The sequence below is a fragment of the Procambarus clarkii genome, chromosome 5, assembly GCF_040958095.1.
Source record: "Procambarus clarkii isolate CNS0578487 chromosome 5, FALCON_Pclarkii_2.0, whole genome shotgun sequence".
In the NCBI taxonomy this organism is placed as follows: domain Eukaryota; kingdom Metazoa; phylum Arthropoda; class Malacostraca; order Decapoda; family Cambaridae; genus Procambarus; species Procambarus clarkii.
This window is the reverse complement of record NC_091154.1, coordinates 32,343,203-32,368,202: the sequence shown is the minus strand read 5'-3', so window position 1 is coordinate 32,368,202 and position 25,000 is coordinate 32,343,203. Positions and strand designations below refer to the sequence as shown.

At 48.3% G+C, this 25,000-nt stretch overlaps 1 protein-coding gene and 1 long non-coding RNA gene across 5 annotated transcripts in view; one reads left to right on the top strand and one right to left on the bottom strand.

Moving 5' to 3' along the window:
* Nucleotides 1-25,000, top strand: part of LOC123747858 (serine-rich adhesin for platelets) — a 253,551-nt gene that overhangs the window by 67,142 nt on the left and 161,409 nt on the right. The gene's annotated exons all lie outside the window — the stretch shown is intronic.
* Nucleotides 11,680-12,004, bottom strand: LOC138350241 (uncharacterized). The gene is made up of 2 exons (XR_011222013.1): nt 11,883-12,004; nt 11,680-11,819 (listed from the first exon to the last, which is right to left on the bottom strand). It is a non-coding gene; the product is annotated as an uncharacterized lncRNA (long non-coding RNA).

Below are 25,000 nucleotides of genomic sequence, written 5' to 3'. Positions count from 1 at the left end.
CAGGACTGTCCTGGGACACCCAGCTTGTAGCCCCCAGGACAGTCCCAAATGCCCTTGCTGGGAAAGAAATTGAATTGGGACTAGAACCTCCGCCCGCGTGAGGCAAAGCCGAGTGCTGTACCGCTGTACCACCACGGTACAAAGCCGAGTGCTGTACCACTGTACCACCACGGTACAAAAACATAGGAGAATCTTTATGAACTCATTCAACCCCATGCCCGAGTCCATTCAGGTTATGTGGTCAACTATTTCATGTAGTCCAGGTTTAAGCCACAGAACATGAAATATGTATTGATAAACCTGGATAGTACACAAGACTCACTTTAAATACTTGAAAATATCTAACTTGTATTATAATACTTCAAGTATTTAAAGTGAGGCCTGTGTAATGTTCAGGTTTATATATATATATATATATATATATATATATATATATATATATATATATATATATATATATATATATATATATATATATATATATATATATATATTTATATGAGTGTGTGTGTGTGTGTGTGTGGACATGAAGGTAAGAGTGGAGATACTTATATAGTCATACCAGGTAGCTTCACTTTGTAAGGGGGTAAACATACTGGAGTTGGGGTCAATTGTTTACATAGTGTATGAGCGTGGCCCCCGGGAGGCCCCCCCCCTGCAGCACCCCAGGGAGGCCCCCTGCAGCACCCCAGGGAGGCCCCCCCTGCAGCACCCCAGGGAGGCCCCCCTGCAGCACCCCAGGGAGGCCCCCTGCAGCACCCCAGGGAGGCCCCCTGCAGCACCCCAGGGAGGCCCCCTGCAGCACCCCAGGGAGGCCCCCCCTGCAGCACCCCAGGGAGGCCCCCTGCAGCACCCCAGGGTGTCCAGTGTGGGTTGGTTACTGCCGCCGTCTCTCTTGCCTTTGTATCTTACTCAATAATGGTCTCCTTCTTAGAGGCACATTGGGTGTTGACCAAACCACACACTAGAAAGTGAAGGGACGACGACGTTTCGGTCCGTCCTGGACCATTCTCAAGTCACAATCGACTAAGGTATCATTTTCAGTGGCACTCCTTAAGGTATCATTTTCAGGGGCACTCCTTAAGGTATCATTTTAGTGGCACTCCTTAAGGTATCATTTCCAGTGGCACTCCTTAAGGTATCATTTCCAGTGGCACTCCTTAAGGTATCATTTTCAGTGGCACTCCTTAAGGTATCATTTCCAGTGGCACTCTCTTTAAGGTATCATTTTCAGTGGCACTCCTTAAGGTATCATTTTCAGTGGCACTCCTTAAGATATCATTTTCAGTGGCACTCCTTAAGGTATCATTTTCAGTGGCACTCCTTAAGGTATCATTTTCACTTGCGTAGTTTACGCTCGGTGTAAACTGATATCCAAAGTCCAAAGTAGATCCAGATCCGTAAATCCAGGGGTTATCTTGAGGTTATTTTCAGGGCTTAGCGTCCCCGCGGCCCGGTCCTCAACCAGGCCTCCTTTTTGTTACACCCCCCCCCCCTCCAGGAAGCAGCCCGTAGCAGCTGTCTAACTCCCAGGTACCCATTTACTGCTAGGTGAGCAGGTGAATTAGGGTGAAAGAAACATTTTGCCCATTTGTCTCCGCCTCCACCGGGGATCGAACCCGGAACCTCAGGACTACGAATCCGAAGCGCTGTCCATCCAGCTGTCAGGGTGCGCTTATCCACTCGATATGTCTTGATCACCTGATTATTATAATATTTTTGACGGGTGATGATTGATTGATGATTGATGGGTCAGCTGCTGCACGAGTTGCTTGAAAGAACCAATGATTTTCAAGCAACGTGTTGGCTTGGAAGATGAATTTGTTGGTATATTACTAAAAAAATATCTGATTGGTTCAGCTAATTTCAGATAATTAGCTTGACGCTGTTAGTCCCAGCCAAGGGTAAGGTTACTTGTGTGTGTGTGTGTGTGTGTGTGTGTGTGTGTGTGTGTGTGTGTGTGTGTGTGTGTGTGTGCGTGTGTGTGTGTGTGTGTGCGTGTGTGTGTGTGTGTGTGTGGTCACCCATCCGTTTACTGGCCAACCTCAAGGGGTCCTTCACGTAACAGACCGGGTGGCGGTACACTTAATATTTGTTATTGCACAGAAAACTAGTACTGGTCTAGATGTGCCAGCATGCAGGGTCGAGCTAGGCTCCTGGACCCGCCTTCCCAACGTTCTGGGAGATTAATACCGCGACTTATTTCTGTCTTTCAAACTCTCGGTGTCAAATCTTCCTCAACTGTCAATTTTGTCATTAATGGTAAGATTTCCCCACAAGCTTCGTATTTTATTATTCTCAAAGTTTTCGTTCTCCGTTTTCCATTGGAGAAAATCGCATACCGTTTTCTTTCACCACAACTTATCCAGAAGTTTCACCGAATTTTTTTTTCTCTCATTACATTAAGCTGACAAGATGTGTCACGTGACATTTACCTCCTCGCCGTAACGTTCAGGTTTTCTAATATAAGTTTCTCCCCCACAAGGTCTCCCAGTCATCTGTCTCACGGGGGGGGGGGGGTGCTGTACTGTGTTGTATTGTGTTGATAAATGATCTTTATTCAGGCGATTTTAACATGCTTCCAGTTTTCCCTCACGAGACACATGCCAAGCTCCATGTTGAGAGAGAGAGAGAGAGAGAGAGAGAGAGAGAGAGAGAGAGAGAGAGAGGAGAGAGAGAGAGAGAGAGAGAGAGAGAGAGAGAGAGAGAGAGAGAGAATAATTACAAATAAATGATACAATGTGAGAGGAGAGCATCAGTGTTGTGGAAGGGGAGTTGGTGTGGGATGGAATTAGTTGGTGGGGGGGTCGTTGACATACTTCAGCCAAGCTCTGGTTTGAATGTAAACATGACCATTGTATAACCCATCTGTGAGGCTTGGGTTAGAATGTATATCTCCGTGGAATACCTTCGTGATGAATCTCGGGCAAATGGAGAGTACCCAAGATGGAGAGCACGCACACTGGAGACTACAGTCAGGCCTGGAGTCAAGCCTGGCCTCGAGCCGCCAGGCATGAGGAGTAGAAGAACTCCCAGAACCCCATCAAGCGGGCATCAAGCGGGTACAGAAAGTGTAGAGTACAAACAGGAGAGAACAGATATGGGAAGCTAGAGAATGGTTCGTGGAATAACGGGTGTGAAAAACAGGTGAATAAAACGCTAATTACATGAAGTTTAGAAGAGGAAGAGTGAACCTTAGTGTGACTTACAAGATGTTGAATATATTTAACAACTTTGGGGTTGCGAGGGGCTCTGTCAGCTGTCGACAGCCGGAACTCGTTTAGCGAGAATAATGTGTGAAAGAAATTGTAACGCTTTTGACAACAAGGCTGGATCATTTAATGTTTGTGAGGGGCGAGGAGGAATGAGTATGGCTCACTTCCCGTTAGTAAAGTTAGGTAAACATACACACATACACACACACACACGTTACACACACACACACACACACACACACACACACACACACACACACACACACACACACACACACACACACACACACACACACACACACACACACGTTACACATACACACACACACACACACACACACACACACACACACACACACACACACACACACACACACACACACACACACACACACATTTCAGCGAGTAACGGTGAGGGGGGAGACATCAGAGTGGCGAAATGTCACCAGCGGAGTCCCACAGGGCTCAGTACTTGGACCCATCCTGTTTCTAATATATGTGAACGATCTTCCAGAGGGTATAGACTCATTCCTCTCAATGTTTGCTGATGATGCAAGAATTATGAGGAGAATCAAGACGGATGAAGATAGACAGAGACTACAGGATGACCTGGACAAACTGGAGGAATGGTCTAGAAAATGGCTGCTAAAGTTCAACTCAGGAAAGTGTAAGGTGATGAAATTAGGCGAAGGGAGCAGGAGGCTGAACACAAGGTATCATCTGGGAGGGGAAATCCTGCAAGAGTCAAATAGAGAGAAGGGTCTGGGGGTTGATATCACACCGAACCTGTCCCCAGAGGCCCACATCAAAAGAATATCATCAGCGGCATATGCTAGACTGGCCAACATAAGAACTGCCTTTAGAAACTTGTGTAAGGAATCTTTCAGAACCCTGTATACCACTTATGTAAGACCAATCCTGGAGTATGCAGCTCCAGCCTGGAGTCCATACCTAGTTAAACACAAGACAAAGTTAGAGAAGATTCAGCGGTATGCCACCAGGCTCGTCCCGGAACTGAGAGGATTGAGCTACGAGGAAAGGCTAAAGGAGCTGAACCTCACATCCCTGGGAAACAGAAGAGTAAGGGGAGACATGATAACCACCTACAAAATTCTCAGGGGAATTGAGAGGGTGGACAAAGACAAACTCTTCAGCACGGGTGGGACACGTACAAGGGGACACAGGTGGAAACTTAATACCCAGATGAGCCACAGAGACGTTAGAAAGAATTGTTTCAGTGTCAGAGTAGTTAATAAATGGAATGCACTAGGAAGTGATGTGGTGGAGGCTGACTCCATACACAGTTTCAAAAGTAGATAGAGGCGGGTAGTTTCAAAAGTAGATAGATAGAGTAGATAGAGTTTCAAAAGTTGAGAGGCGGGACCAAAGAGCCAGAGCTCAATCCCCGCAAGCACAATTAGGTGAGTACAATTAGGTGAGTACACACACACACACACACACACACACACACACACACACACACACACACACACACACACACACACACACACACACACACACACACACACACGCACACACACAAGACGAGTAACAGAAGATAGAATTTTTGAGAGAGAATACCATGGGAACTAGAACTAAGAGACAAAGCGACACAAGGTAGGATGGACTTCATAATTAGCCAATGCTAAGAAGGTGAAAGAGGATTTATACCGCCCCTTAGGGATAAAGAAGCCAAAAGAAAAAAATTGCCCATGGTTTAATAGACAATACTTAGAGGGAGAAAGGTGAAGTAAAAAGAGCTTGGAAAAATACAGTGAATAGAGGAGAACAACAACATTTATGTTACACGCATATATGTGTCACACATATTTGTTATATACATATATGTTACATATATGTTAGCGCCTCCAGGTTGCCATTCTTATACCATACGGTGGTACAATTGACTAGAGCGCGTCTTGGAACTTCCTGCGAATAGGTTCGAACCCTCATCAAGGCCTTTGTGGATTTGAACATATATGTTGTTGAAGGAATATGCAGGAACTCAGAGACCAGCAGAGAAGCAGTATGATAATGATACAGCACCCAAGGCCAAGGATGAGCCTTAACTACTATATAGCCACACGAGGAGGAGGATGTCGGTGAAAGAGCAAGTGATCAGGCTACGCCAGAAAGGATGAGGCTACGTAAAGAATGACAAGGAAGTGTGTGTGACGCTTGCAGGAAGTTTTTAAGATTGAGCCATAACTGTCACCCAGATCTACGACTACTAGTGAAACAGGTGAGACCAGAAGAAAGACTGATTGAAATAGTTGTAACAGCATATGAAGTAAAGAAACACTTAAGAGGAGTTGGATGTGATGGAAGCCACAGGCCCTGACAAGATCTCACCCTGGATCCTAAAAGAAGGAGCTGCAGCATTGTGTGGACCCCCCTTGCTATAGTCTTTAACTCCTCACTAGAAATGAAACTTCCTGACATTTGGAAATATCAGGAAGTTCCCCCATTGGCCGTCGACCGTCGCTCTACCGTCCAGACCAAGATAGAGGAAGACAGGATCAACTCAACTACAAACTGGTATTACTAACAAGTATTCCTCATAAGATATTAGAAAGACTAATCAGATGAAGATTTCTATAATTTCAGAACATGGAACTTGTGTTTCCAAGCATCAACACTATACAGCACAGTGAGGGTCCCCGGTCCAAGGACCTCGACCCTCCCTCACACATGGAGCTCTCTATTCAAGGCCCACATCTGGAGGCGACGTTTTCACCTCCAGTTTAGTGTCTACATTAGTCTACCCGGGGCTTCCCTCCAGGGATAGAAAATGGCGGCTATTCCTTCCCCGACTCGCACGCTGCGGGCGGCGGAACCCGGAACTACCGCTGCCACACTCGTCTGAAAATTTAATCCATTAAAATTTGATATAAAATGTATATTGCTGTGTGTGTGTGTGGGGGGGTGTGTGCGCGTGCTTACCTAAGAGGAAGTGAGGTTTAGCTCTTAAATTTATGCCCCGCTTAATAGCCTTGTTTAACTATTCTGACGCTCGAAGTCTGTGTCAGATTTGGCCTTACGAATGGAGGTGGCTTCCACAACTTTGCGGGAGTCTAACTAGGTATGGACTCTAGGCTGGAGCTGCATACTCCAGGATTGGTCTGACATGTGGTATGCAAGGTTTCTGAACGATTCCTTACACAAGTTTCTAGAGGCAGTTCTTAATGTTGGACAACTTAGCATACTCCGCTGATGATATCCTTCTGATGTGGGGCTTCTGGGGACAGGTTCGGCGTGATATCAACCCCCAGATTGTTGTGTTCTTCACTGTTGTGTTCTTCACTGTATATCATGTTCACCACAGCATATCACACTCCCTAAATTCAGGCAGGATGGTTATGAAGGTGAGATGAACAGATGTTATTGTGGCGGCTCAAGGCTGCCACCAGGTATGACCAGACAGCTTTTTACACCTGTGGTTCTCAGGAGGGAGATTAGAGTAGGGGAGAGGTAGACGTACAGGAGATGGAGACAGTCAGACAGACAGACAGACAGACAGACAGACAGACAGACAGACAGACAGACAGACAGACAGACAGACAGACAGACAAAAGGATTTGGGAATAATGATGTCTGACGACTTAACGTTTAAGGAGCATAACCAAGCAAATATTGCGTCAGTCAGAAAAATAATCGGATGGATTACGAGCACTTTCAAATCCAGGGATCCCATCACAATGGTTGTACTCTTCAAGTCACTTGTGTTGTCCCGTCTTGAGTACTGCTCAGTACTCACTTCCCCCTTCAGAGCAGGAGAGATTGCTGAAATAGAGGGAATACATAGAACATATACGGCATACATTGACGCAATAAAGCACCTAAATTATTGGGATCGTCTCAAAGCCCTCCAAATGTACTCACCAGAAAGGAGACGAGGAAGATATCAAATAATATACACGTGGAAGATACTGGAGGGGCAAGTACCAAATCTACACAGTAAAATAACAACGTACTGGAGTGAACGATATGGAAGAAAATGCAGAATAGAACCAGTGAAGAGCAGAGGTGCCATAGGCACAACCAGAGAACACTGTATAAACATCAGAGGTCCGCGGTTGTTCAACGTCCTACCAGCGAGCATAAGAAATATTGCCGGAACAACCGTGGACATTTTCAAGATAAAACTAGATTGTTTCCTCCAAGGAGTGCCCGACCAACCGGGCTGTGGTGGGTATGTGGGCCCGCGGGCCGCTCCAAGCAATAGCCTAGTGGAGCAAACTCTCACAAGTCAAGCCTGGCCTCGGGTCTGGCTTGGGCAGTAGAACAACTCCCAGAACCCCATCAACCAGGTATCAACCAACCAGGTATCTTTCAAACTACAGATGCTATACCAATGATGATACTTTTCAGGTGGCCACTGTTCTCTAGAGTGGAATACTGCTGCACAATGACAGCCCCTTCAAAGCTGGAGAAATTTCTGACCTGGAGAGCGTGCAGAGATCCTTTAATTACTGCCAGAATCCACTCGGTAAAACATCTAAACTACTGGGACCGACTAAAATGCTTAAATCTGTATTCAGTTGAACGCAGGTGGGAGAGATACATAATAATTTACATGTGGAAAATATTAGAGGGGCTTATCCCAAACCTGCACACAGAAATAACATCACATGAGACCAGAAGGTATGGCAGGATGTGCAGAATACCCCCGTTGAAGAGCAGAGGTACAACAGGTACTCTGAGAGAGAACTCTATCAACATCAGAGGCCCGAGACTGTTCAACACGCTTCCACTACACATAAGGGACATAACTGGCCGACCCCTCACAGTGTTCAAGAGATAACTTGAAAAACACATTCAAAGGATACCTGATCAACCAGGTTGTGATTCAAACGTCAGACTGCGAGCAGCCGCGTCCAGCAGCCTGGTCGAGGACCGGGCCGCGGGGACATTGAGCCCCAAAATCACAGCAAGGTAACCGCAAGGGAGAAGCCACCTGGGGTGAAGAAGCCACCTGGGGTGAGGAAGCCACCTGGGGTGAAGTAGCCACCTGGGGTGAGGAAGTCACCTGGGGTGAAGAAGCCACCTGGGGTGAAGAAGCCACCTGGGGTGAAGAAGCCACCTGGGGTGAAGAAGCCACCTTGAGACCCCCAGGTGGGGAGAGGGGGAGGAAGTGAGCCTCAGACGGCAGGAAGCCCCCAGCAGACAGTCACCCCTGGAGCAGGGGGGGGGGGGGGGGAGTGGTGTAGGTGCTACAGGCACCCGCACGGCTTCTTCACTCTTCACAACCTGCCCTACACCCTCCACCCCCTACTACTACCTCCAAGAATAATAATAATAATAATAATAATAATAATAATAATAAATCACGTTAACGTGATTTATTTGTTTTCTTATTAATAAAGTAGTATTTGGTACTCTCAAGTGTACTAAGGAGTACCAAGAATACTTGGGAGCACTGCATGGGTACTCACAAGAGAGAACCTATGTGCAGGTTCGCAGGTTCGAATCCTCTTCATGGCTCCTACGGATAATAATAATAATAATAATATTAAAAATATTCATTATTTTGGGTGCACGTTTTCTGTTGTGACTGGAAGGAGAGACTGCGTCATATATGGTTTAGCAGCTCTAGTGTCGCACTCAACTGATTACCTTTATAGTACGCTGGTGACGTCACCCACTACCCACGGTGTTTTGATTACCTCCTTCCCTTCCCTCCCCTCTCGCTTTCCTTCCCCTTCCCTCTCCCCCCCCTTCCTTCCCCTTCCCTTCCCTCCCCTCTCGCTTTCCTTCCCCTTCCCTCTCCCCCCCCCATCCTTCCCCTTCCCTTCCCTCCCCTCTCGCTTTCCTTCCCCTTCCCTCTCCCCCCCCCTTCCTTCCCCTTCCCTTCCCCACCCTCTCTCCATGTCTTTGTGGGTGTCCACACAGTTGGGTAGGTTGGGTGCTTCTGAAATATTGTTGGCCTCTTACGCGAGGCTGATGTCCCCGGCCTCTTTCCAGGTGTTAATTGAAGGCTTTGCTAGCACCACAGGTCAGTTCACCTACATACGAGGTGAGTTCAATGTTGGTGGGGGTGGTGGGGGGAGGGGTGAGAAGACTTCCAGGTGGTGTTAGGAGGCGGAAGGGGTGGGATGCGGAGGTTGACAAGGTGATCTAAGCATCTTCCAAGACGGTGGTACTTGTTCAAGCGAGTGCGTTTAAACCTATTGTCTTGTGTATGGCCCTCTGTCCTGCGTGACAGTGAATACCAGCATTATCCTCACTTTGATAAGACTTAATCGAAATCCTCAGCTTAGGCAAAATTGTTATTAATTTTGTCAATAAAGATGTTAATAATAATATGCGAGTGCGGAAAGTGGCTTATGACTCTGTACCTTGACTGTCTTTCAGGCGAGGTTCATCCACCACGTGGGTGTTGGTACTCGTCATTGAGTGTAACTTTGTTACCTCAGGATATCCATATCTAACCATCATCAGTCTCTCTCTCTCGCTCTCTATGTCTCTCTCTCTCTCTCTCTCTCTCTCTCTCTCTCTCTCTCTCTCTCTCTCTCTCTCTCTCTCTCTCTCTCTCTCTCTCTCTCTCTCTCTCTCTCTCTCTCCCTCTCTCTCTCCCACTCCCTCTCTCTCTCCCACTCCCTCTCTCTCTCTCTCTCTCTCTCTCTCTCTCTCTCTCTCTCTCTCTCTCTCTCTCTCTCTCTCTCTCTCTCTCTCTCTCTCTCTCTCTCTCTTTTCTCTCTCTCTCTCTCTCTCTCTCTCTCTCTCTCTCTCTCTCTCTCTCTCTCTCTCTCTCTCTCTCTCTCTCTCTTCTCTCTCTCTCTCTCTCTCTCTCTCTCTCTCTCTCTCTCTCTCTCTCTCTCTCTCTCTCTCTCTCTCTCTCTCTCTCTCTCTCTCTCTCTCTCTCTCTCTCCCTCCCTCCTCCCTCCTCCTCCACGCCCACCCTCCCGCTCCCACAGACACACTCCGCCCAGGTGAGTCATCCTCCTACGTGGTCACACCCTCTTCCTCCTCCTCCACCTACTCTACCTCCTTCTTTTCTCCTTTTCCTCTTCTCTTCTTTATGTGGCTCTTCTTCTTTATGCTCTTGCTCCATCTGTTTCCGCTTCCTTCGTCCTCTCTCCCACCTTTCCCTCCTGCAGATCGACCTTGTGATCTATGTACTTTTCCTTTACCCGCCTTCATCACCTCCTCTTCTCCACTCCCATCTGTCTTGCTTTTCCAACCCTCAGGCTCTCCTAGCCCTCTATTCTCCCCCTCTTCCTTTATTCCACCATCTCCCTTCCATCCTCCTCCTTTCCTTCGCTTCCTCTCTTCCTTCCCATCTTCTTCTCCCCCTTCCTTCCTTCCCCACCTGACCCTTCCCACTTCGTTTTCTTCTCTCCCCTTCCCCCTCCCTTTCCACCCCCCCTTTCCTTCACCTTTCCTCCCCACTGTTCGTTCTCTAACCCTTCCGGAACTAAAGCATTGAGACCACATCAGGCGTGGCCCTCCCGCCTCACCTGTCTCCTGGGATGGGGGGGGGGGCGCTGAGGAGGTGGGCGGGGGTGTAGGTGAGGGGAAGGGGGAGGTGTGCCGAGGGAAAGTAAAAAAAAGTGGAATTGGGATTAAGGGGAATTAATGGGGATGGGCATGGGAAGGGGGAATTAAAGGGTGGGGGGGGGGGAGAAGCGAAATTTAGGTAAGGAGAGGTGGGAGGGAGGGTGTGGATGGGGGGGGGTCGATTAGGGGTGGGGGGGGAGGGTAGATTAGTGGAGGGGAGGGGGGGCACAAATGGGGAGACGGAAGGTGGAGGCAGAATTAACACTCATTAATCTTGCTAAATCTGGAGGGTGGCAGGTAATTAAGTGAGTCAGAACCACCAGCACGTGTAGCCTTATTACCTGGGCTAGGGGGGGGGAAGGGGGGGGGAGGGGAGGGGGGAAGGGAGGAGTAAGCAGAGGGTTAGAAGAGAGGAAATGATTGGAGGGTCAAAAAGTAGTGTTTGGTTATGTACCTGTGGAGTCCATGCAGGCCTTCTTTACCCCCCCCCTCCCCCAGGCCATCTTTACCCCCCCCCCCTCCCCCAGGCCTTCTTCACCCCTACCCCCCTCCCCCAGCCCTTCTTCACCCCCTCCCCCAGGCCGATGGCGGAAAACAAATGGACAGTTTCTTTCAACCTAATGCTCCTGTTCACCTAGCCGTAAATAGGTACATGGGAGTTACAGCTATTACGAGCTGCTTTCTGGGAGGATGGGGGGGGGGGTAAAAAAATAAGTTGATTGATTGACAGTTGAGAGGCGAACCGAAAGATCAGCGCTCAACCCCCGCAAGCACAACTAGATGAATACACACACACATTGGGCTCCGATGGCTGTGTGGACAGCACGCAGGACACGTAATCCTGTGGCCCGTGGCAGCTACTGGGGCCACAGATGAACAAGGGCATCCTGGTGAAAGAAACTGCCTATGTGGTGTGTATACTTAAATATAAAGGTTACACTTTGTTAGCAAAAGCTTTCAGCTAAAAAAAATATATATATGTGTACTGAGTACATTCTTCACTAAGTACACCCAGACGACCCGTGGGTGACTGGTTATGAGACCTGGGAGATCAGTCAGGAAACCTGAGATTGGTCAGGAGGCCTTGGAGACCGGTCCAGAGACCTGGGAGACCGGTCCAGAGACCTGGGAGAGCGGTCCAGAGACCTGGGAGACCGGTCCAGAGACCTGGGAGACCAGTCCAGAGACCTGGGAGACCGGTCCGGAGAGTCCTGCAAATGACCCAAAGTCCTAGATAACAGGTCCTCGAAATCTGCGAGTGACGGGCGCTTGTCGACGGTCATCCTGGCCATCTGGACCAGCGCCCCCAGCTGGCCGTCGAGGGTCTTCAGGTTCTCGCAGCCGCACATGCGACGTCGCTCCTGCTTACGCAACCAGCGCTCAATGAGCTTACGAAACCGGTAGTGGGCGGGGAAGGCCGCGTAGCTCCAGAGGTCTCTGAGCGACCAGTGAGGGTCGACGTAGGAGGTCACCTGCGGGATGTCGTGGCAGTGAGCCAGCACGGTGCTCACCACACACGCCACGGAGTACACGTCGGAGGCCGGGGTCGCCGCGCCCCCTTGGTACACCTCCGGGGCGATCCACGGGTACTTCTTCCTGCGCGTCGCCTCGTGCCACACCCGCGGCAGGGGGTTCCTGGCGAGGTTCTGCCGGAGCACCCTCGGGCACCTGCCAACGAAGGTCGCGGTGCCGAAATCGAGGATGACGACGGTGGCGCCTCGACCGTCAGCGTGGAGGTCGACGCTGACGTTGCTGGGGTGCAGGTCGTTGTGTACCACCCCCGCCGCGTGGACCCCCTGCAGGACGCGGCAGATTTCTATCAGCACCGTCAGCGACTGCTGAGAGCTCATGCCCTCGTGCAGCACGTCACTGAGAGTGGTGCTCGAGTGGCGGGTCATGACGATGCCCAGAGGGTCGCTCTTGAACTCCTGGACGCGGGGAACGCCCGGCACGTTCTCCAGGGTCTTCATAATGTTATACTCCTCCCGCGCGTACTCGATGGAGTTTGCCCTAAAGTACTTCTTGAAGCACAGAGGCAGAGTGAGAGTGTCGGGCGGCGATGGAGGGGCGTAGGCGACCACTGCAGCGTTGACGCCCAACCCGAGGAACTCCATGGGACTCTGCTGGAGCAGACATGGAGCAGCAGCACCCCGCTGCTTGTGCTTTAGGCGGTATAAGCACCTGAGGGTGACCTCGCGCACCAACATTATCACAACGATGATGCTGACGGCTTTGACGGCCGCCGCCACCAGGTAGCGCCAGCCGGCGCCCTCACCCCTCACGGGCGGCGCCACTAATGTTTCCCACAGAGAAAGGTACATGAGCGACCTCCTGTCGTTGTGGTGGCGCTGGTCGACTACAACACCCCCAGGCGCCACAACCCTTCCCACCAGCGGAACATACTGGAGCGCCCTCCTGACGCGGTTGTGACACTGGTCGACTACAACAGCCCCAGGAGGCGGCGCCACAACCCTTCGCAGGTGAGCCTGAGGGCGCAGGACCTGTGACCGCCACAGCCCCGCCAGGAGCAGTATCACAATAAGGAATGAAACCTTGTAAGCTACATCCCAACTATTGGAAAAGTGCATTGTTTTATTAAGTACACCCACACTTGAACGTCTAATAATTTTGAGAATAAAGAAGGATCTTTGTAAAGCAACAGAAAGTGAGATGACGTTTTCTTGAGTCATGAATGTCTCAGAATGTTTGGTAATATGTTTATTGTTTGTGGTGTGTGTCTATGTATGTATTAACACGATGTACTCAACGGGGTGAGAATAGCTTGAGCTACCTCATCCCTTTGTGTGTATTTTACCTCAATAAACTTATTTCAATTTCAATTTCAATTGAGTCATGAATTTTGAAAAGTCCATCGACATGCTGCCTTCTCCGCACGCTGCTTTCTCCACACGCTGCCTTTGCTGTGCATAATGTCCACTACGTGTTGTCCAACCACTTGGACTGGACGGTACAGCGACGGTCTCGCTTCATGCAGGTCGGCGTTCAATCCCCAACCGTCCAAGTGGTTGGTCACCATTCCTTCCCTCCCATCCCATCCCAAATCCTTTTTCCTGACCCTGTTGGTGTTGTTGTTTCAGATTTAGCTGCTCGGAACTAAAATTTCCGTGTAGCACAGGCTAGGGTGAGCCTGTAAATTATCCTGAAACCTTCCAAGTGCTCTCTCTCTTTCTCTCTCTCTCAATTTATATATACAGTCGTAAAGGCTTGCCACTTTCCCCCCTAATAGTTACCTTCCCAGCGTGCTATCCTCCCGTCACACCAGTTTAACGCTGGAAAAGAGGGTATGGGACAGACCCCCAGAAGGAAGAGCAAGGGACTGGTGTTGGGTATGCGTGAAGGATAGAGAGAGAGAGATAATCTGTGATAATCTCTTAAGAACTTGTAAGGCGCGCGCGCCCTTTTTATCCAGATGGTGTAGTACCCCCTTCAAAGCCCTTCACTTGAGCGGGTTTTGGCGCCAGAAGCATACTGTCGGCCGATGGAGCGGGTGAAGTAGGGTGGAGTTAGGGATTGATTGATTTATGATGCACCCTATACCCATCCTGTGGGCGATGGTGGAAAGGGTTACAGAGGCATTCAGGAATAGAGAGGCATTCGGTTCAGGAACTGTACTCCCATAGTTCGTTTAGCTAAGCAAGTGACAGTCTTGTCAAGCTAGTTGCATAATTGTTAATGTTACATACACGTGCACATATATATATGTTACATACACGTGCACATATATATATATACATACATATACACACATATATATACATATCGATTAAAGAAAAGAATATATGTTTAGAGAATGGGTTACAAGGATTGGAATGGGTCTTACCACCCCCATTTGGCTTGGGAACCTGTACACTAGTAGACTAAAGGTTGATACACTGGACCAAAGAGCTAAAGCTCAACCCCCAGCATGCACAACAAGGAGAATACAGCTACGTGAGCGCGCGCGAAACTGGAAAAACTGGGCAAGATGGCCGGCGCGTGGCCGCTTCCGTCATCATTGTCAGAGCAAAATTAGCTTGAGACACAGGACAAGGGCTCCCAGGGGCCAGATTCACGAAGCAGTTACGCAAGTACTTACGAACGTGTATATCTTTCCTCAATCTTTGACGTCTTTGGTGACATTTATTAAACAGTTTACAAGCATGAAAATCTCCCAATCAACTGTTGTTATTGTTATAAACAGCCTCCTGGAGCTTCGGAGCTCATTAACTGTTTAATAATTGTAAACAAAGCTGCCAAAGAATGAGAAAAAATTGTAGAGGTTCGTAAGTGCTTGCGTAACTGCTTTGTGCATCTCACGCCTGGGTCTTACGGGGTTGGGGGTGGGGGGGGTGGGGGCGGGGAGAGAAGACGTGGGGAATATAGGAGTGGGGGGAAGGGGGGGGGGCGAGGAATAGACAGAGTGGGGGGGGGGTAATATGAAGGGAAATGGCCCTTTCAAATTACATAATACAAATGGTATTGCCTGAAAATTGCAACCTAACTTTTTCTTGGCCTAGTGTAGTACACACACACACACACACACACACACACACACACACACACACACACACACACACACACACACACACACACACACACACACACACACACACACACACACACACACACACACACACACACACACACACACACACACACACACACACACACACACACACACACACACCCACACACACACACACACACACACACACACACACACACACACACACACACACACACACACACAGGATTGTGTGTGTGGCTTTACAATTACATTTTGATGCATGTGGTAACCTATTAATATCCCTTATGTTATACCATTTATCCCCGTGTTTCACCCACGTGTTCTGTACCACCTCACCCAAAAAAAAAAAAATATAAGCCTTTGCAAAAGCATGGTAAAATTATTACGGGCTCACCATAGCCCGTGCTACATGGACACTTTGTTCCGAGTAGCTAAATCTAAAACAACAACAACAACACGGTAAATTATTCCGGGAGAGTGTAAAGAGTAACCTTGAAGAACGCATCCATAGGCGTCAGACCATAATAAATAGTGTGTAAATGAACTTTGGAGCGTTTTTTCACTGTTTCGTGAACAGTGTAAAAACAAGAAATATTGAGAAGATTCGTGTTAGAATAAATAATCTTACCCTTTCGGTCACATTCAGCATATATTTTACGAGAAAGGCTGCTACCAAAATACACTAATATATAAAGATGTATATATCTTTACCTCGCATCATTAGCCTATATGTGTTTGTTTGTTTATTTTCAGGTAAGAAGCGGGTGCAGGGGAATAGTGATGGCCCTTCAGACCTTTCAAGTGTGAGTACTGCATGAGGAGTGTGAGTACTGCATGAGGGGGAGACGGGAGGAGCCACACTCTAAGATGGACCACTGTGAAGGGATGTAAAGAGGGGGGAATAGAGTGCAACATAGGGAGGGGGAGGAGGTAAGACAAGGGTAGAGGGGGATTTAGGGGGGAAAGATGAGCTATTGATTAGGTGGCTCCCACCGGCATGATATAGAGTATTGGATCCCTTCATGACCAGTAGTAGTAGTAGTGTGCGGGCGTGGCTAGGTGCGTCTGCTGAGAAGGAGCTCCAGCTCTCGCGCCCCGCCTCATAGCTATTGTACCCTTGGTACATTTATATATTACGACGTTCCATTACTCTGTCAGATATTCTCTTTTGAAGCTGTGAAAGTTGCTAGGCTCCAGCACCCGTGGTTTTTGTGCTTGCAGGATCGTTCATTAGCTCTTGGACCCCGATTTTCCAGCTGACAGTTTTCTAATGCAATGACTCCCAACCGGGTTTTTTCATATCTATTTTGAAATTACGAATGACATACGCTTCTTGAACCTGTATTGAAGAGGCGTGTGTTTGTCCTAGCTGTCCTCTTTATAGTACGTCGCATTTTGACGTATCTAAGACCAAAACTGATGTACAAGACAGTGGTAGCGGCTCGTGAAATTGATATACTGTCCCGTTTTTCTGTAGGTGGGTCCTCTGGTAGGTTAGGTTAGGGCACGTTAGTACGATAGTTTCTTGACGTTGGGAACGCTGGCGAGAACTGGCTGATTTATCAGCTGCAGCGTTTATTACGGGGTTGAGGTTATGGCCCACACCTGGTGTTGTGAAGTCCGTGGGCGGGGCCTCACAACAGCAGAGCTGGAAGTTATGGTGCTGTGTATCTCTGTCTTCACAACCTCCCTCACACCCCTCCAGCAGGAGGGAGGGAGGGAACATGAAGGCCAGGTGGGGGGAGGGAGGAGGGGGTCCGTTCCCAGGATGAGGAAGCAGTACCTCTCTACCTACAGTCTCTCACGTCCCCCCCTCCCCTCATAACCTCGGCCAGGTGAGGCAGCAACTTACATCTCATAAAATTACTATATCATCAAAGCTGAAACAAACTGGACATGTTACAGCATTAAACAGCATCTGCCAAGCTTTTCAGCCATTTTAAAGGTTTTATCTAGACCATCTTGCTGCCACTTTGTTGTCTTGAATGTATTCCTCGTCCAACTTTTGTATCGTCTTCAACACATTACACCTGTACAGGTGTCTAGATAAACAACAGAGGTCCCAGGACAGCCCCGAGGCACTCCACTCCATGTATACTAAGCTTGGTGTCTATGTATACTAAGTCCATGTATACTAAGCTTGGTGTCTATGTATACTAAGCTATGTATACTAAGTCCATGTATACTAAGCTTGGTGTCTATGTATACTAAGCTATGTATACTAAGTCCATGTATACTAAGCTTGGTGTCTATGTATACTAAGTCCATGTATACTAAGCTTGGTGTCCATGTATACTAAGCTTGGTGTCCATGTATACTAAGCTTGGTGTCCATGTATACTAAGCTTGGTGTCCATGAGGTACACCCACGCCCTAATCCAGCTTAGGATAAACCCCTCCAATACCACGCGTCTCTGACCTTGTAATCAGTCTCTTGCCAGGAGCAGTGTCAAAGGCTCGCCTGTCAACTACCCGGAATATGCGGCAAAAGAAGACAAGTTAATTGGTTTAAAACACGATTGGCAATAATGACGTCACGGACCTGTGTCGTAATAATGACGTCACGGACCTGTGTCGTAATAATGACGTCACGGACCTGTGTCGTAATAATGACGTCACGAACCTGTGTCGTAATAATGACGTCATGAACATTGTCGAGAGTGTGACGTAAGAAGGAACAGAGTGCGGGGGGGGGGGGTCAAGTGCCGATCTCACACACGACACTTCTGATGGGCTTCAGCATGTTACTCAGATGCTCTGGCTGGAGGGCGGGATGCGAGGGTATGTCTGGCTGAGGCTGCCTGAGTGGTGGAGAGTTGTAGAGGCTTCCTAAAGCGTGTGCTTTTGCGGAGAGTCAGAAAGAGGACCAGGGGTCGAGAAAGAGAAGGCAGACGACTATACAAATGAAAGAGAAATCAGCGAAATGCACAAGTAGCCACGACTCTCACAGCCAAGAACAAGTTCTCTGAGAACTTGTTCAATTAAAGAACAAGAGCGGACAATCGAGGCAAGTCTGAGGAAATCAAATTGGAACAGAAAGCTAAAAACAAGAGATAAGGAAAATCCAAAATTATTTTTTCACATATGTGGAAATAAAATACAATCAAAATAAAACAAAAACCTCCCCCAGGAATTGATCCTTTCCTTATACTTGAAGGACCATAGACCAAGAAATTAGTAAAATCCTCCTCAAAGAGCAGTATGAGGCCATGGTTAGCACCCCAGTAAGCAACTGGAAACTGAAAGTCCCCGGACACCTTTCCTTATGATTGTTATTCGAAGTTCTGACAATATAAGTGATATTAACACGAGCACAGAAGCACCGTGAAAAATAAATTATGAACATGCCCAATGCACTCGGGCCTGGGTCATGACTCCTGGAATTTTAAGATTCATAAAGAAGTGCAAATTATCAGTATCACAACCGTTCAGTGTAATAGGAAGAGCAAGTATGGATACTAGTTGTGTATGTATAAGTTGTATAAGTATGGATACTAGTTCTAGGATACACGAAAGGTTCAAGGAGATCTTAATATCAGCAGATATAGCTCCACTACACAAGAGAGGGAGCTCTTGTGTAGTTAAAACCTTGAAAAATATTGTGCAAATTTTGGGGCCTTCAGTTGCCCGTAGCAACTGTAGGTCCCAAATTTTACACAGTTGAACATGAACATTCTGGAGCGAAAGATACGGAAGGGAATGGAGAATAGAGCCAGTGAGGAGTAGAGGTGCCATAGGCACAACCAGAGAGCACTGTATGAACATCAGAGGTCCACGGCTGTTCAGTACCCTCCCAGCAAGCATTAGAAATATTGACGGAACAAAGGTGGACTCTTCAAAAAAAAAATGATAGCACTTTCCTGTATGGAGTGCCGGACCAACGGGGTTGTAGTGGATATGTGAGCCTGCGGGCCGCTTCACGCAACAGCCTGTTGGACCAATTGATCAGAAATCGAGCCTGGTATGAGACTGAGCTAGAATAGAACTCCAGGAATCCTCTGCAAGATGACCCATACAACGAACACAATCTGTAGCTGGCAATTCTATACCGTATTAGTATTTCATGTCACACTGAGAGATTGCAGTATTGCATGTGGTAAAAATTGCTCGGCGCGTGCACTGGAGATTATGAATGCACAAATCAATAACTGTCACCTAGGGGGGGGGAGGGGGGGGGCAGGGTGTGTGACGGTGGAGTGTGGGACCAGGTGTGGCGTCACAGCTGCCCCCTGTGTGTGGGAACATGGTGTGGTGGTGGTGGTGGTGCTGGGGGCGTCACAGCTGCCCTACACACTAGACATGGTGTGGTGGTGGTGGTGGTGCTGGGGGCGTCACAGCTGCCCCCTGTGTGTGGGAACATGGTGTGGTGGTGGTGGTGGTGCTGGGGGCGTCACAGCTGCCCTACACACTAGACATGGTGTGGTGGTGGTGGTGGTGCTGGGGGCGTCACAGCTGCCCCCTGTGTGTGGGAACATGGTGTGGTGGTGGTGGTGGTGCTGGGGGCGTCACAGCTGCCCTACACACTAGACATGGTGTGGTGGTGGTGGTGGTGCTGGGGGCGTCACAGCTGCCCCCTGTGTGTGGGAACATGGTGTGGTGGTGGTGGTGGTGCTGGGGGCGTCACAGCTGCCCTACACACTAGACATGGTGTGGTGGTGGTGGTGGTGCTGGGGGCGTCACAGCTGCCCCCTGTGTGTGGGAACATGGTGTGGTGGTGGTGGTGGTGCTGGAGGCGTCACAGCTGCCCTACACACTAGACATGTTTCATTTTCGTAAATTATAAAGAGTTAGAGGACTGTGTAGAGAATTACTGAGACTGAGAGAGAGAATTGTAGAGAATTGGAGACTTTCAGCGTCGTGGAGAGGGAGGACCTGCTGCCTGGGTAACAGCTTCTCCCCCGAATCCAACCACCCAGGCTTTGCGCCCTGGTGAGGCCACTCCAGACCAGGCCGACACCAGAGTGCAACTCCATAGTCTCCTGAGACTGATGGATGCCTACTAGAGAATTAGCGCGGTCTGGCTGAGAACTGACTCAGCATGGTAATATTGTCACATTTTCATATGTAGACCAGACCACACACTAGAAAGTGAAGGGACGACGACGTTTTCATCTGCACTTTAGTGGAGTGTCGAGCCTATGTTAAAAAGCATGATTGTGTGCCTTCTCAAAGCTGTAATGTGGAATACACCACGTGTCAACTTTGTGAGAGAAAACATGCACCCCCTTGAACATCATTTTGTAGGATGTCCCATATTAACTGACTTTCGCCCCCCCCCACCCCCACCCCTGGGGTTTAGATATGCTGAACTATGTAAATATTTTCTGGAACTGGAACACTTGATATACTGGACTTGTACCCAAGGTTGACTATGTAATACACCGGTTATGTAATAAATATATACGTGATGTAACTAAAGCTTGTAAAAGCACTACAATCACCTCCTGCGATTGATTGTTCGATAAATCACTGAACTATACGTCTAACAGATCTCTAACCCTGTCCATGGAGGACAGAAGAAAATTTATATATGTTGGTTAGCATTGTAAATGTCTGGCCACGTCTGTGGTAGAAAATAATAACAAACACTTCTTTCTAGATTTAACGACCGTAGATGTGTAGACTCCTTGACGCCGGGATGTTCTTGGGCCTTGTCACTGTGACACACTAAGTAGCATCTTGTCTTAGTGTTGCTTTACATCTGGCCGAGTAGGTAATTAAGAACTGCCCCTCTAGCTAACCTATACAGCGTATAGGAAGTATGATTCATGTATTTCTTGTGTAATTAGTGAACTAATGGGCCGCCACCTATTACATTGTCTTTCTTTAGCTAACTGTTTCTTACGGTGATTACTTGGCTAGTGATTATGTTGTGTGTGTATCTTACCCAGTCATTCCTGTATATTGTAATTATAATGTTGTCATACAGAGATTCCTATAATTTTAGTCACCTGTATCGCCTGGGGCTGTAAGAATGTAATTAGGACGGTTAGTGTACGTATTCATTACAGCTGCGATAACAGATATTAAGATGTGATATAGGACCACAGATATTAAGGTGTGATATAGGACCACAAATCTTACGAGACGCACCTAGAAAAGCCTTCCCAACAGCAGGGTTCAGTGGGGTCACTACCTGGTCCACACACACACACACACACACACACACACACACACACACACACACACACACACACACACACACACACACACACACACACACACACACACACACACACACAGAAACTTGTGTAAAGAATCATTCAGAACTTTGTATACCACATATGTCAGGCCAATCCTGGAGTATGCAGCCCCAGCATGGAGTCCTTATCTAGTCAAGGATAAGACTAAACTGGAAAAGGTTCAAAGGTTTGCCACCAGACTAGTACCCGAGCTGAGAGGTATGAGCTACGAGGAGAGACTACGGGAATTAAACCTCACTTCGCTGGAAGACAGAAGAGTTAGGGGGGACATGATCACCACATTCAAGATTCTGAAGGGGATTGATAGGGTAGATAAAGACAGTCTATTTAACACAAGGGGAACACGCACAAGGGGACACAGGTGGAAACTGAGTGCCCAAATGAGCCACAGAGATATTAGAAAGAACTTTTTTAGTGTCAGAGTGGTTGACAAATGGAATGCATTAGGAAGTGATGTGGTGGAGGCTGACTCCATACACAGTTTCAAGTGTAGATATGACAGAGCCCGATAGGCTCATGAATCTGTACACCTGTTGATTGACGGTTGAGAGGCGGGACCAAAGAGCCAGAGCTCAACCCCCGCAAACACAACTAGGTGAGTACACACACACACACACACACACACACACACACACACACACACACACACACACACACACACACACACACACACACACACACACACACACTCACACACACTCACACACACTCACACACACTCACACACACTCACACACACTCACACACACTCACACACACTCACACACTCACACACACACACACACACACACACACACACACACACACACACACACACACACACACACACACACACACACACACACACACACACACACTCACACACACTCACACACACTCACACACACTCACACACACTCACACACACTCACACACACTCACACACACTCACACACTCACACACTCACACACTCACACACACACACACACACACACACACACACACACACACACACACACGCACACGCACACGCACACGCACACAACACACGCACACACACACACACATGGGGGCCTCGTAGCCTGGTGGATAGCGCGCAGGATTCGTAATTCTGTGGCGCGGGTTCGATTCCCGCACGAGGCAGAAACAAATGGGCAAAGTTTCTTCCACCCTGAATGCCCCTGTTACCTAGCAGTAAATAGGTACCTGGGAGTTAGTCAGTTGTCACGGGCTGCTTCCTGGGGTGTGTGTGTGTGTGTGTGTGTGTGTGTGTGTGGTGTGGAAAAAAAAGTAGTTAGTAAACAGTTGATTGACAGTTGAGAGGCGGGCCGAAAGAGCAAAGCTCAACCCCCGTAAAAACACAACTAGTAAACACACACACACACACATATGCCCTGCCGCGGCATACTATTATATGCCAACATTATACAGCTGCTCATACGTAATACAACCCTTGTGTGTGTGTGTGTATATTCATGCTCCCTCTCATACCATGTACCGCTATAGATAATGGACGCAACAGTGTCTAAAGCATGCTTGAATTCTGGGGATCATCGCATCAGTACTGCATAAACCGTTCTCGGCTTGTTGATCGCGTCGTTATACGAAGTTCTGGATTCTGATAGCAAGATCTTCTCCTCAGACACTCTATATTTCCTAGATGCTATGAAGGCTTTTGTTGACCGGACAACACACTAGAAGGTGAAGGGACGACGACGTTTCGGTCCGTCCTGGACCATTCTCAAGTCGATTGTTTACGAAGGCTTTGTTTAAAGCCTTCTTCACATGTAGCCACTTGATTAGCCTTTATCGGCCACTAGAAATGGCTGATAAACCTAATAAAAGGTTAGATAAAAAAAGGGATATTGTAATCTTAGATTCGTATATGTTTGATGAAGTGGTAGAAGTCAAAACTCGTTCTCTTGATAAAATGCAACAGTTTACCTTGAACAGAAACGTACGCACCCAAGCAACCCGCCTAACCCATCGAAGCTGATGCATTGAAAACGTTAACATTATGGTACTTTTTAATTTGTATTAATACGTTGCAATTTAAACGGATTGGTCGAGATGTTAAAATATGGGGATGTGGTAGGTAATAGTGCTACTGCTTCAGAGGGGCTTAGGTCTATTAACGGCCTATGTCATGTAGGCCTAGTAGTAGGCATCCATCAGTCTCAGGAGACTATGGAGTTGCGCTCTGGTGTCGGCCTGGTCTGGAGTGGCCTCACCAGGGCGCAAAGCCAGGGTGGGTTGATTCGGGGGAGAAGCTGTTACCCAGGCAGCAGTAGGCCTACTCTCGCCTACTGGGCAGTTAAATTACAATTATGTCTATGGGAAATATTGATGTTGCCTTTGGATAGGTTTGTGTTTGGAGTGTAAACATTACTTGAGGACCCGTCACTGTCGCCCAGCAGCTGATGGACAGCTGTCAGGTGTGTGTGTGTGTGTGCCTGTCATCCTCTGCAACACTGTCAACCCCTGATGGTTCATCCTCTGCAACACTGTCAACCCCTGATGGTCCATCCTCTGCAACACTGTCAACCCCTGATGGTTCATCCTCTGCAACACTGTCAACCCCTGATGGTTCATCCTCTGCAACACTGTCAACCCCTGATGGTTCATCCTCTGCAACACTGTCAACCCCTGATGGTCCATCCTCTGCAACACTGTCAAGTCTCGCTCTTACACGCCTGTCTGTAGACAGTGTTGATTCCTCCCTACCTACCTACCTACCTTCCTTCCTTCCTTCCTTCCTTCCTTCCTTCCTTCCTTCCTTCCTTCCTTCCTTCCTTCCTTCCTTCCTTCCTTCCTTCCTTCCTTCCTTCCTTCCTTCCTTCCTTCCTTCCTTCCTTCCTTCCTTCCTTCCTTCCTTCCTACCTTCCTACCTTCCTACCTTCCTTAACCTTGAGATGTGACCCATAGGTCGCGTCCGGCCGGAAGTGACGTCAAGCCTCTTCCTGTCGTAGATTCCTCGAACCCCGGGTCTTCACTTCCTCCGGTCGCCCCCTCTGCCGGGCCGCCGCCGGGCCGGAGTGACGGCTTCGTGCGAGATCCATTCTGGGGTGTGGGGGGGGGGGGATAGGGGGAATGAAGAAAGGAGTGTCTCCTGGTTTGTGTCTCGGAGAGGCTGCAGGATCCATGTAAGTTAGGTACAACTTCTGGTTTCAACTCTTTTTTTTTTTTTTTACCATGTCGTAGCTCAGTCGATTAAGGCAGCGTCTGGGATGATCTCGGACGCAGGTTCGAATCCTCGTCACGGCCCTTGTGGATTTGTTTGAAGAAGGGAGTGGTTGGGTGGATGGGGGGGGGGGAGTGGGGTGGATTAGGGAGTGGGGGGAGCAATGAAGTGTCTTTCCTCGTATGATCCTAGGATGTACTACTTATCCTATATGTTATAAATTCCCCACTCTCCCTATCCTGCCTCTCCCGCTCTCACTACCACCTTTCCCTCCCTCCCCTCCCTTGTCATTTTCCCTTCCTACCATCTCTCAAGTGGTTGGGCACCATTCCTTTCCCCCCGTCCCATCCCAAATCCTTAACCTGACCCCTTCCAAGTGCTATATAGTCGTAAT